The sequence below is a fragment of the Falco punctatus genome, assembly GCF_963210335.1.
Source record: "Falco punctatus genome assembly, contig: scaffold_41, whole genome shotgun sequence".
NCBI lineage: Eukaryota > Metazoa > Chordata > Aves > Falconiformes > Falconidae > Falco > Falco punctatus.
Window position 1 is genome coordinate 543959 of NW_027660119.1, and position 12783 is coordinate 556741.

Sequence of the window (12783 nt, forward strand, 5' to 3'; positions counted from 1 at the left end):
TATGTACTGCTGATGAATTTTTTCGCATGTTGCTGGGGAGCAATACCTGCACGTGTTCATCTTTTTGTCCACCTCTACTGGGATTCCTTCTAGCTGGGTACGTTGCATCTCAGGGTTGTATGGAGGGGATTACCTCCAAGCAGCAGGACAGACCACCCCTGTCGCTCCTAAACTGCCTCTGCTGAGCATCTCAGTGCCTCCCACAGTGGTGGCTTGCTCAGGAAGAGGTGGCCTGTGATGGCTCCTCTCCAGTACACATGCCCACAGGACCACCAAGCAAAGGACTATCCCACACCATCCTTCCCCTCTTTGAGAAAGAAAGCACGTACCTATCTATGGCTAATCTCCCTTCTGAAGCAGTACAGCTCAGCTGAGACCTCAGACTGCTTTTCTGCAGCACCTGGGATTCTTACTAAAACTGTCTCCGTGGACTCTACCCGGACTCAGTTTTGTGCAGAGGAGGTATTTACTGCCGCATGCGCAAGAGCAACGGCAAGGGCAGGCAGTGCAGCGATCTCCTGTTACTGAACGTGCTGCTCTGGGACTCCCAAACAGGCGGTCAGTTATATCCCTGGCAAAGTTCTCCAGCAAAGCCACCCCCGATTTGTATCCACCTCAGCTGTACAAACACGGTGTAAACAGATGCGCAGCGGCCCTTTACCTCCAGCACTGTATGTCCCTTTCCTTCCCATGTCACCACCACCTGCAAAAGCGCCCATGGAAATGAGCAAACCCCACCCGCCAGAAAGAGGCAGGGCTTTCAAAGGAAAGGAGGGTATTCAATGGAAGCTGCAGACGTGCCCTGCCTGAAGAAGGCACCACTGGCAACCCCTCCTCTGTGAGAGCTGGGGAGATGCAGAGGGGGAGGAAGGCAGGTGTCGGGGAGTAACTAGAAGCCCTGGTTTGCTACTGCTGCAGTAGCCCTGGCTGTGGGGACAATAGAGCTCTCCATGAAATGACGATCAACCAAAACATTTCAGAGGGGCACAGCAGGGAGCACAAGCTGCTGGGCATCAGCAAAGGGCTGTGCTCAGCTTTTCTGTGGCACGTTGTCATAGGCAAGGTGAACACGAAGCACAGGGAGGATCTGCAGTTCTACCTGCCTGGCAGGGGTTTGGCCTGAGCTCCCCCTTTGCAAACCAAGTCACCCTCCCACCACACCGCACAACCTCTGCTTAATGTATGTCCCAGCAACTGGGGTACCACACGCAGAGAAATCTGAGAGGTCCCCCCTGGTCACAGCTCTAGTCATCAGTGGTTCCAACAACTTCTGATGCTCAGGGTGTCCCCTGAGCCAGTGGTCCTCCCTCCAGGCGCCCCTCCTCCTCTCCATTTGCCCTGGAGTAGACAACTCAACATCACACCCATTCTGGGAGATTTAAGCCCCAAAGAGCTCAGAACTGCCTGAAGCCAGCACAAAAGCCAATCTTCTGGAGAGAGAGTTGCAGTGTCCTTACACCCTCCCTGTCCTTCCCGTCTAGATCAGAAACCAAACAGGGGAAGCGGTGCACGCAGATACACAGAGAACACTGAATGGGACACACTGGCTCCTCTTCCAACTCCTTTATTGTCTCAAAGGTGATTTCATTCTGTTGGAGGAAAAAGAGAGAAATATGTAGAGTCCCCAGGTTTATCCCTGGTAAGCATTTTCATACGTTTATTTAGTAAAGCAGATTAGATTGATTCCTCAGATATTTTTTTTTTTTTGGGGGGGGGGGAGGGGATTATAATGAACTCATTCAGTTTTTAAATCAGGCTTAGGAGCCACGACTCACTGGCTACGAATACATGTACACACATGCGTGTGCAGGACAGCACAGAATATTTACTCATATGCATCTGAAAATACATTTTTTTTCAATCATTTGTTGTTCTGTGCATCATTTATGGCTGGACTGCATGGACAAGATGGTTTTCTTAATTCTGTGAAAACACTTGCATCTATTGATGCCTGCACCTCTAAACATAGTGATATGGTCATACAGCCAAATTTGCAAAGCGGATTACTGTTCTTACACCATTCTGGGCATAGCAGACATACCCATAGAAACACCCCTAATGGCCTAATGGTCATGCCTATTTACACATTTATTTCTGCTACTTCATCCTCTGTAAAGAACAAGTGCTCCTTTCCTCGACCTGTCTGAGAGAGAAGGGGGTTAAGAGACAGAGTAAAGTTTAACGATTATTATGATAGTCTGCTTAGCTGTTTAGGGTAATGATAGTCTGCTTGGCCGTTTAGGGTAAAGTTTTAACGATTGTAATAGTCTGCTTAGCTGTTTGCCAGATCTTACATGGTTTGTTTGGGTGTTGTGATAAGGTATACGGGAGTAAAGAGCCTTATGACCTTATAAGTCCAGCTTTATGACCATATAAGTCAAAAGAACAATTACAACCTTGCAAGAACAAGCTAAAGCCAGTTCTGCGGTTTGGACAAAAACCAGGACGTTACTGAGCCTGCGCCAGATGTGGGAGGTCATGAGGAAGACTCACCTGCCTTCATCCTCAGGACCCCTGACGACCACCACCAGGGGACACTGCGCAAACTCAGTCGAGAAAAAAATATGGAAATGGCTCGCAGAACTAATTTTAATACGAAGCGGGGATAGGTAATGCATATGTATAGGCGCATTGCAACACATTATGAATATAAAGATATAGGAGTAAGGGGTTAACACCTCCACTACATGCTGCTTGTAAAAGAGAAGATAACCGCCAGACAGAAACAAGACAGACACCCCCATATAAAGATATATGAGTAAGGGGTTAACACCTCCACTACTTCATAAACACGAAAGTAAAAAGTATAAAAAAGGACTGTTTAAACTGCTCAGGGCGGCAGTTGGTGGAGCGCAGACTCCCCTGCCGTCCAGCGCTGTCTTTGCTCATATTCTACTTGCTATAATTAATAAAATTTTAATTGGATTATGATCCGTTGTGGTCTCAATTTATAACAATTTCTGGTGCCGTGACTCGGATAAGGAACAGTGGGCTTTGGTCCTCCGGGGAGGCACCCCGCGACATTTCGCGGCCCCGCGACCAACAGCTTACTCCAACCTTACCGACGAACCTAAATTCTAGAATAATGAGCAAAGGAGAAACCGGTAAAATCCCATAAAAATTCTGTGCATGGGAGTCTGGACGAAGACGCAGGACGCGTAAGTATATTGCGAATTTGTTCGCAAGGTTTGCCGTGCGGGCGGGATTGGGTTTCCTGGAATATAACGAATGAGAGGTTCGATATACTGAACCAAGCGAGTGTGGACTCTTAAGTACTGCGTCTCCCATCTCCCGCGAGGGACTGGGCCAGGAACAAGGGGAGCGAGTGAGTGTATGTTTGTGGATATTCCAGTAGATGGGGGCGAAGGGCAGCAAGCCTTCGAATCCCATGGGAAGGGTACCCACTGTACCTAAGAATACCCCTCTGGCATATATATTAGACAATTGGAGATATTTCCCTGGAACCCTAGGGAAAGATAAGCAGAAAGTGATAGAATATTGTACTAAGATATGGGGAGGGAAGAAGATTTCTAAAAATGTCTTTTGGCCAGTCTATGGGTCAGAAGAAGATTGGGTAAGACAGCAATTAAACCTCTGGGTTAATAATAAAAAAACCCCTTAACCCGGAGGAGAGTCAATATGTGGAGGTGTGGCTAAAAAACCGGGAGCTAGACTTTACCCGCTGAATGAAATAAAAAAACTAAACAAAAGAAAAAGAAGGGAGAGTTAGACGAAACCCTTCTAACCCCCCCTCCTTACATTCCTCCTCCTGCTCCTGCAGAGGTCCCCAGAGCGCCCACTCCCCCACCAGAGTCGGAACAAGGGTCTCTCCCCCTCTTCCTAGACGCGTAACTGGAAGTCAAAAAGGGGCAGCTCAAATATACCCCCTAAGAGAAAAGCCCATGGGGGGGGACCTCAACCTGTGATCGGATATATTTCTGTGCCTCTAAATTCAGCTGACCTACGAGATTTTAAAAGGACCGAGATGGGAAACTTAATTGAGGACCCACTCGGAGTGGCAGAAAGATTAGATCAATTTCTGGGACCAAATCTTTATACTTGGGATAAGATGCAATCTATCCTTTGTCAATTATTTACTACCGAGGAAACCCAGGGACCCCAAGCAGATATTAAATGGCCACTCCAAAGACCTAATTGGGATAATCAGGATCCGGCGCATAGAACTCATATGCAGGACCTGAGAACTATAGTAATTCAGGGGATTAGAGAAGCAGTACCCTAATTGTTACTGTGATTTTGGCTATATTTTTTATAATAATAGTGAGCTCTTGGTGTTGCTGTAGAAAGATACCTGTGTGTTGCATTTTGTAAGTAGTAATTCTGTAAGTGATAAGTGTGTTCTGTGAGTGTAAGCTGGAATGTGGAGAAAAGTGGCCTTTTAATTAATAATTACAAGGTTATTAATAATTGTTATATTCTAAAGACCCCGGCCCACAATTTTTGGAAGAATCTGCGCAAGCGTGAAAGACTGATAAGCTAATTAGCATACGAAGCAAGGGTAGGCAGGTTCAGGTAATGAATATGTATAGGCGTTAATGGAATATTCATTGTTTCAAGCTTATTTGCTGCAGTGTTGCTTATTTTGGTTACCGGATTTATGGAATGTGGAATTTGACTTTGATAATTGTTACTGTGATTTTGGCTATATTTTTGATAATAATAGTGAGGTCTTGGTGTTGTTGTAAAAAGATACCTGTGTGTTGCATTTTGTAAGTAGAAATTCTGTAAGTGATAAGTGTGTTCTGTGAGTGTAAGCTGGAAAAATGGGAAGAAAACAGAGTGGTGGGATTTTAAAGAAAAGCCCGTTAGGATGTGTTTTGAGTCACTGGAGGGATATTGGAGGATCCGCTGGTGGAAATGTGAATAGGAAAACATTGATAAAATATTGTAAAATGTGGCCGCTTTATAAGTTGGAATGTGGAGAAAAGTGGCCTTTTAATTAATAATTACAAGGTTATTAATAATTGTTATACTCATTTATGCTGGAAATGTGAGAACATTTCTGTATTCAGTATATTACAAATGTTGGTATGTGGTTATTGTCTTGAACATCCGAGGGGTGAATGTGAACCTCTGTATGTTTTAAAGTGTATATGGTGTAAAGAATTATTATATGTATGGTGGCGACAAGAAATTGAATGCCCTGACTGTAAGGTTTGGACGCCTTGGGATAAGAGAGAGAGCTATAAGTGAAATTAGAGTCTCTGTGGTTGGGATAGCGATTGAGATAATAGTAAGAAAGGTCACTGGAAGGAAATGGGGGGGCAGCTGGGGGAAGCGTGAATAAGAGAACTTTGGCTAAGTACTGCAATCAGTGGTGGCCCCTGTATAAGTTAGGGGACAGAGAAAATGGCCCTTAAACGGCACACTGAATTATAATGTTTTGCTAAAATTAATGTTATTTTTAAGGCGAGAGGAAAAATGGGATGAAGTAATGTATGCTGGTATGTTTTTCACTCTGAGGAATCACCCAGAGTAGCAAAAGAATGTGGTATTAACCTAGCTCCACAAGATCCCTTAATATTAGCAATGGAAAAGGATCAGAGGGGAGGTTGTGGTTCCTTCTATGGAGCAACCAGAATGAAACACGTTGTAAGATAAAAAACTTGTGCTAATGTATGTAAGATCTGAAGCCGGGGGGGGGGGTGGGGTGGGTGGGGGGGGTGGAGAGTCAAAAAACCCTGTGAAAGTTTTAAAGTATTGGGGTGAGTTTGTACAAAGCCCCGTATCCCCTCGAAGGTGCGGCTGAGTCCTGCGGGACGCATGGCAGGGTGTTTGCTGTTTGCCTGCGAAGGCTGATATGTAAGAACGCAGACTTAAAGCAACAAGTAGCAGATTTGCATTCAGGGTAAGAAAGAGTTAAAACAGAAGTGCTGCTGCAGAGGCAGGCTTGTGTAACCTGCAGAGCAGAGCAGGAACAGCATCTCCTGCCCCGAACCCTTCGCTGGTGAGGAGGAGGGGGTTGCTGTTGCTGACGATTGAGCAGAAGGACCTGACAATGTCACCCCGATTGCTGCAGCATTTGCAGCACAACAGGACCGGTAACGGCCCCTCTAGGGCAGGCAGCGGGTCTGAGGAGAGTAAAGGTGAATCTCTGATGGGGAAATTTAGATGTTTGAAAGTTAGTTGTGAATAGGACTGGATAAAGGTTCGAGTTGATTTTTACTAAGGTAATCGTGATGTAGAAAAGTTGGTGAATACAAAACCAACTTATTTGGTGTTAAACTTCAGTGAAAAGAATTTGTTACAGTTGTGGGAGCTGCTGGCCGCCAGGAAAATATCCTGAAACCTTTAAAGTACAAACTAAGAAAACAAATAAGAATGCCAAATTCACCAAAATCTTTGTTGGGAAGAGATTTATTAGAACATCTAGACGTTTAAAGAAGGGGAAATGAATCCAAAAGTTAAAATGATCAATTAACTAAAATGTTGAGCTTATCTTTAATTCAACAGAAAAGTGGAAGAGAAGACCTCCCTGAAGTAAAAGAAATCTTTAACCAGGTATATCTGAAAGTAAATTCCAAGTAAAGGGAAAAATGCTTTCCCTGTTACAGTAAAAATGATAAACAGGAGGCCTGCCTAGTTCAGGTAAAACAATATCCCTTGGTCAGCAAGGCTGTGGGGAATACTGCATAAAAAAACTAAAATAAAATACACTCTGTAGTAGTTCAACTAATGTAAATCTGTGTTTTACCATGACTGTGACTTGTTATGGGATGTGCAAATGAAGCTTTGCATTGACAACAAAGTACAAAGAATAAGGCTGGTCAAGTGCCTCCTACCACAATCAAGGGCAAGACTGGGTTGGTCTCTGTGTTTGCCACCAAGAAGGATCTTGAGCTCTGCTGCTGGCTGCAACCCAGTAGGCGTTGAGCGGTGGGGACATATGCCATGCCAGACCTTGATGTGAGGAAGGGCCCCCTCTGTTATAAGAGGGTCGTCCAGGAAAGAAGAACATAAGATGGCCCATTAAGGCACTGATTTGGAAATTGGAAACCGCCTGGCCGACCATGAAGCCATACAAGTAGCAGAGGAGGTAGGAAAAGAGGAATTATCCTTAATACCAGGCGGTAAAATCCAAACTGTAAGTACAGATCAGGAGCCAAATTATTCTAACTTATTTGAGGGATGGTCGTATAGTGGTACCATCCAATTTAATATGGACCACAGCCGTAATAGAACATAATAAGATGCATTGGGGAGCTGATAATTTATATAAAAGTCTAAATCAGAAATTGATAGGGCAGAAATTGTTTACTGTAATAAAATAGGTGACTCAGCAATGTGAAATGTGTTTGAAAATTAGCCAGGGCAACAGTGGCAAGTTGATTTTTCCAGACTCCCAAGAATTGAGGGGGTACCAATATTTATTAAATGAATGGACACCCCAACGTATCATACAGTATTATAAACCTGCAACTTGGAATCCTAATGAACTTATTAACGGCGCTCGAGAACCTATCTACAATCTGAATCATATCATTCGTCTACAGGCTGTCTTGGAAATTATTATTAATCAAACAGCTAAAGCTTTTGATGTTAAATGCAATTTATCAACACAGGATGGTTCTCGATTACCTGCTAGCCAAAGAAAGAGGTGTTTGTGGTAAAGTAAATGTCTCCAATTGTTGTTTGAAAATTGATGACAATGGTGAGGTAGTTAAACAAATCACATCAGAGACAGGGAAGTTAGCCCATGTTCCCGTCTGAACTTGGAAAGACGAATATTGACTTGTTTTCCTGGCTTCTCGGGAGCCCCTGGGTAAAACGAATCCTATTTTATTTGTTATGTGGATTAGCCACCTTATTGTTTTTGCCATGTGTTGTTCCATGTTTATAAGATTAATTCAACACGTTATAACTAACATGCAATTTGCTATTATGGTTTCACCCGATGGCGTTAAACAAATGCAAGTAGTATGACAAAATGTACACACAAAATAACATTTTAATAGCCAACAAGAATTTGGAAACAATTAACTCTTAACAATTCAGATAATAATGTAAGCTGAGTAAAAAAAAAAATAGAATAGCAATAAAAACAAGCACCAGGAACGCAAAGACGACGATATGGAAACGCCTTTTATACTTTTTCACCTCCGCCATAAGTTCTTGACGTGAGACAACAGAAAAACGCACCCTCTGCCTAAACAGCAACAGGAAAAAAAAAAAAAAAAAAGATATATATATAAAATTTTGATCTTCTTTCTAATGAACCATATAGGTTAAACGTTTTGAGAACACTCACCTTACAGAATGTTCAGAGGGCGAAATGTCCACTCTAGACATTTCTTCTCTGGCAGGTGACGTGGTGGTCTGGTGGTGAAAAAACCTTACATTGAAAACTGGGACCTGTCATTTGGCCATAGTGCCATGAATGTTACCATTAACAGACTTACCGGAGTGGTAAGCTCGGGAAAGGGGTTTGGGACTTCATCTGGGCACGCAGTAGCCATTGTTGATCACGCGAATGGTCCGTGTATACCTTTGAACATGCGCATGCGCGATTTTAAAGCCCCACAGAATGTGCTGGAAAAATCTGGAAAGACCGCGCATGCGAAATCCCTATAGTCTAGCCATGATAGTGACGCATTAAAAAAAAAAAAAAAAAAAAAAAAAAAAAAAAGAACATGTTAAGAAAAAGTTTTATTTTTAAGTTTTGGTTTTGTATGTTATTATTATATGTATTACGCAACTACGCCTATTGTAATTGTGACGTATTACCTTGTAAGTGTTATGATAAATGTTGGGATTGTGGAAAAAGGTTTATTTGCAGTGCCGAGAATGAAAGTAGCGTCTAATAAACAATAATAGGATAAAAAAGAAAAAGGGGGGATTGTAAGAAACTATGGACTAGGATATTGTTTATTAAGATTTATGTTAAGCATAATGTAAAGACTAGGCGCCAGATATCCAGGATGCCTCTTGTGAAAAATAAGATAACCGCCAGATGTCCAGGATGCTGCTTGTAAAAGAGAAGATAACCGCCAGACAGAAACAGGACAGACGACCCCATATAAAGATATAGGAGTAAGGGGTTAACACCTCCACTACATGCTGCTTGTAAAAGAGAAGATAACCGCCAGACAGAAACAAGACAGACAACCCCATATAAAGATATATGAGTAAGGGGTTAACACGTCCACTACTTCATAAACACGAAAGTAAAAAGTATAAAAAAGGACTGTTTAAACTGCTCAGGGCGGCAGTTGGCGGAGCGCAGACTCCCCTGCCGTCCAGCGCTGTCTTTGCTCATATTCTACTTGCTATAATTAATAAAATTTTAATTGGATTATGATCAATTGTGGTCTCAATTTATAACACTGTTTACACTTTGAATGTCGATCATTGTCTTTCTGTAGATGCTATATGTAGTAGGAGGCTATGATGGGAACGTGTCGCAGCGGTTCTTCTCTTATCCGGAATAACAGCAGGGAAAGCATTAAAGAGTTAAATCACCTTGTTTGGTAGGCAGTTAAGCATGTGAGTCAAAATTGCCACTGCTTTTTGTTGTTGGTTCAAGGACATGGCTGTGAGGATTTGGATGGTATGTGCTGCGTGGATTTTAGGTGCCCTATTGCAGCCAACATGTTATCAAAATCTGAGAAGATGTCAGCCTTTTGGGGCATCCATTCACTCAACTGGCAGTATTGTTTGTTTGCTGTTACCTTGGTTGCTGTCATGTTTGCAAGGGCCCTGCAGAACATGGCAAACCTGGCCCTAGCTGTTCAAAAACAAAAAGGGGAAATTGTAAAATTGTACGGAACAGAGACAGCGGGTTATTTTGACATTGATAATATGTCTTAGTTGCTTTTTTATTTGTTCTATTACTTATACCTTGTTTTTACTCATTCGGTTTCAAAGGTTCTTTTTATGCAACAGGAAGGGGGAGATGCAGGAGCGGTCTGGAAACTAGGACCATGCGTGGCAATCCGTTTGCTGAGGGGAATGTGCTCGAGCTTGTCTAGACAACAATTAACATGATGAGGCATGTTTGCAGAGCACAGGGGAGTGGGAGACGGATGGCGCCAAGGAAAGGTAACACCTTGCTGTTAATTGCTGGCAGTTAACCACCAATCAGGGATTGCCTAGTATGCAATGCTTAGCTTCAAAACCAATCTGTTTAAAACGCGCAGCTTCTGAAAGTCTATAAAACCTCGTGCTTCTGTACAATAAATTGACATTTGCTTGCATCAAGCTGCGTCCCGTCTCTTCATTCACCGCAGTTACAGCTTATGCTGTTCTTGAGAAGAGAAGGGAAATGGGATGAAGTGTCATATGCAGATATGTTTTTCACGCTGCGAAACCATCCAGAGTGGCAAAGGGACTGTGGGATAACACCCCCATAGGACCCTATGGTACTCGCATTGGAGCGAGAAAATAAAGGGGGTAGAAGTAAACTAAAAAGATGCTGTTCTTCCTGCAGCATTAAGCAGAGGTGTACAAAGGCAGACAAAGTCCACCAAGCCCAAGAACAAGACTTAAATGACTTGTTTAAACCTCCCCCCCGGGCACGGGACCAGGATGCGGACTCGGAAGGAGCTTCAAATCCTCCTGATAGCCCTGTATCTTCCCACACTCGGCAGAAGTCTGCCCTGACTATTTTACAAGCACCCCTCCGAGAGGCGGTGGGGCCAGATGGTGGAACAATGCTAATTAAAGTGCCTTTCTCCACTGCTGATTTGGGAGAGTGGAGAAAGATTGCAAAGGATTATAGAAGTGACCTGATAAGTGTAGCCAGGCATTTCCAATTTATCGTAAAACAACACAATCCCGATTGGAATGATATACAATTAGTATTGGAATATTTGACTGAAACTGAAAAACAGCTAGTTTTGAAAACAGCAGGAAATTTGGCCGAAGATCATTATAAAATTACAGGAGGGGATGTTAAGGAACATTTCCCCCTCCAAGACCCAAAGTGGGATGCTAATAGATCGGCACATATGCAAAGATTACAGGAATATCAGGAATGGATTTCGAAGGGAATGGAGAGAGCAATTCCCAAAACTATAAACTGGTCAGCTTTATATGCAGTTAAGCAAACTCCTTCTGAGTCCCCGTCTGAGTTCCTGGATCGGCTGAGGGATGTGATGCGCCGTAACACGCCGCTGGACCCTGGGTCTGAGGTAGGGATCCAGCAATTAGTTTCTTTATTCCTGGGTCAATCTGCAGGGGACATAAGGCGAAAACTTCAAAAGCTGCGTTCTACAGAAGGTAGAAATTTGGAAATACTGTTTGTTATAAATTGAGACCACAATTGATCATAATCCAATTAAAATTTTATTAATTATAGCAAGTAGAATATGAGCAAAGACAGCGCTGGACGGCAGGGGAGTCTGCGCTCCGCCAACTGCCGTCCTGAGCAGTTTAAACAGTCCTTTTTTATACTTTTTACTTTCGTGTTTATGAAGTAGTGGAGGTGTTAACCCCTTACTCATATATCTTTATATGGGGTTGTCTGTCTTGTTTCTGTCTGGCGGTTATCTTCTCTTTTACAAGCAGCATCCTGGATGTAGTGGAGGTGTTAACCCCTTACTCATATATCTTTATATGGGGTCGTCTGTCTTGTTTCTGTCTGGCGGTTATCTTCTCTTTTACAAGCAGCATCCTGGACATCTGGCGGTTATCTTATTTTTCACAAGAGGCATCCTGGATATCTGGCGCCTAGTCTTTACATTATGCTTAACATAAATCTTAATAAACAATATCCTAGTCCATAGTTTCTTACAAACCATATAGGTTAAACATTTTGAGAACACTCACCTTACAGAATGTTCAGAGGGCGAAATGTCCACTCTAGACCCTTCTTCTCTGGCAGGTGACGTGGTGGTCTGGTGGTAAGAAAACCTTACATTGAAAGCAAGGACCTGTCATTTGGCCATAGTGCCATAAATGTTACCATTAACAGACTTACCGGAGTGGTAAGCTCGGGAAATGGGTTTGGGACTTCATCTGGGCACGCAGTAGCCATTGTTGATCACACGAATGGTCCGTGTATACCTCTGAACATGCGCATGCGCGATTTTAAAGCCCCACAGAATGTGCTGGAAAAATCTGGAAAGACCGCGCATGCGAAATCCCTATAGTCTAGCCATGATAGTGACACATGTTAAAAAAAAAAAAAAAAAAAGGGAATGTGTTAAGAAAAAGTTTTATTTTTAAGTTTTGGTTTTGTATGTTATTATTATATGTATTACCCAACTATGCCTATTGTAATTGTGACGTATTACCTTGTGAGTGTTATGATAAATGTTGGGATTGTGGAAAAAGGTTTACTTGCAGTGCCGAGAATGAAAGTAGCGTCTAATAAACAATAGGATAAAAAGAAAAAGGGGGGATTGTGAGAAACTATGGACTAGGGTATTGTTTATTAAGATTTATGTTAAGCTCAATAGGATAAAAAGAAAAAGGGGGGATTGTGAGAAACTATGGACTAGGGTATTGTTTATTAAGATTTATGTTAAGCTCAATGTAAAGTTTAGGCAACAAAATATATGAAAACGCTTATGCAAACAGCTACCAGACACTGCTTGTGAAAGATAAGATAACCGCCAGATGTCCAGGAACCGACAGAAACAAGACAGACAACCCCACATAAGGATATATGAGTGAAGGGTCAATACCTCCACTACTTCATGAACACGGGTAAAGATGTATAAAAAGGGACTGTTTGAACTGCTCAGGGCGGCAGTTGGTGGAGCGCAGACTCCCCTGCCGTCCAGCGCTGTTTTTGCTCATATTCTACTTGCTATAATTAAT

The 12783-nt window shown here is 42.8% G+C and overlaps 1 long non-coding RNA gene across 1 annotated transcript in view; it reads right to left on the reverse strand.

The window, feature by feature from the left end:
• LOC308057930 overlaps positions 1–12783 on the reverse strand; it is a 147828-nt gene that overhangs the window by 9205 nt on the left and 125840 nt on the right. The gene's annotated exons all lie outside the window — the stretch shown is intronic.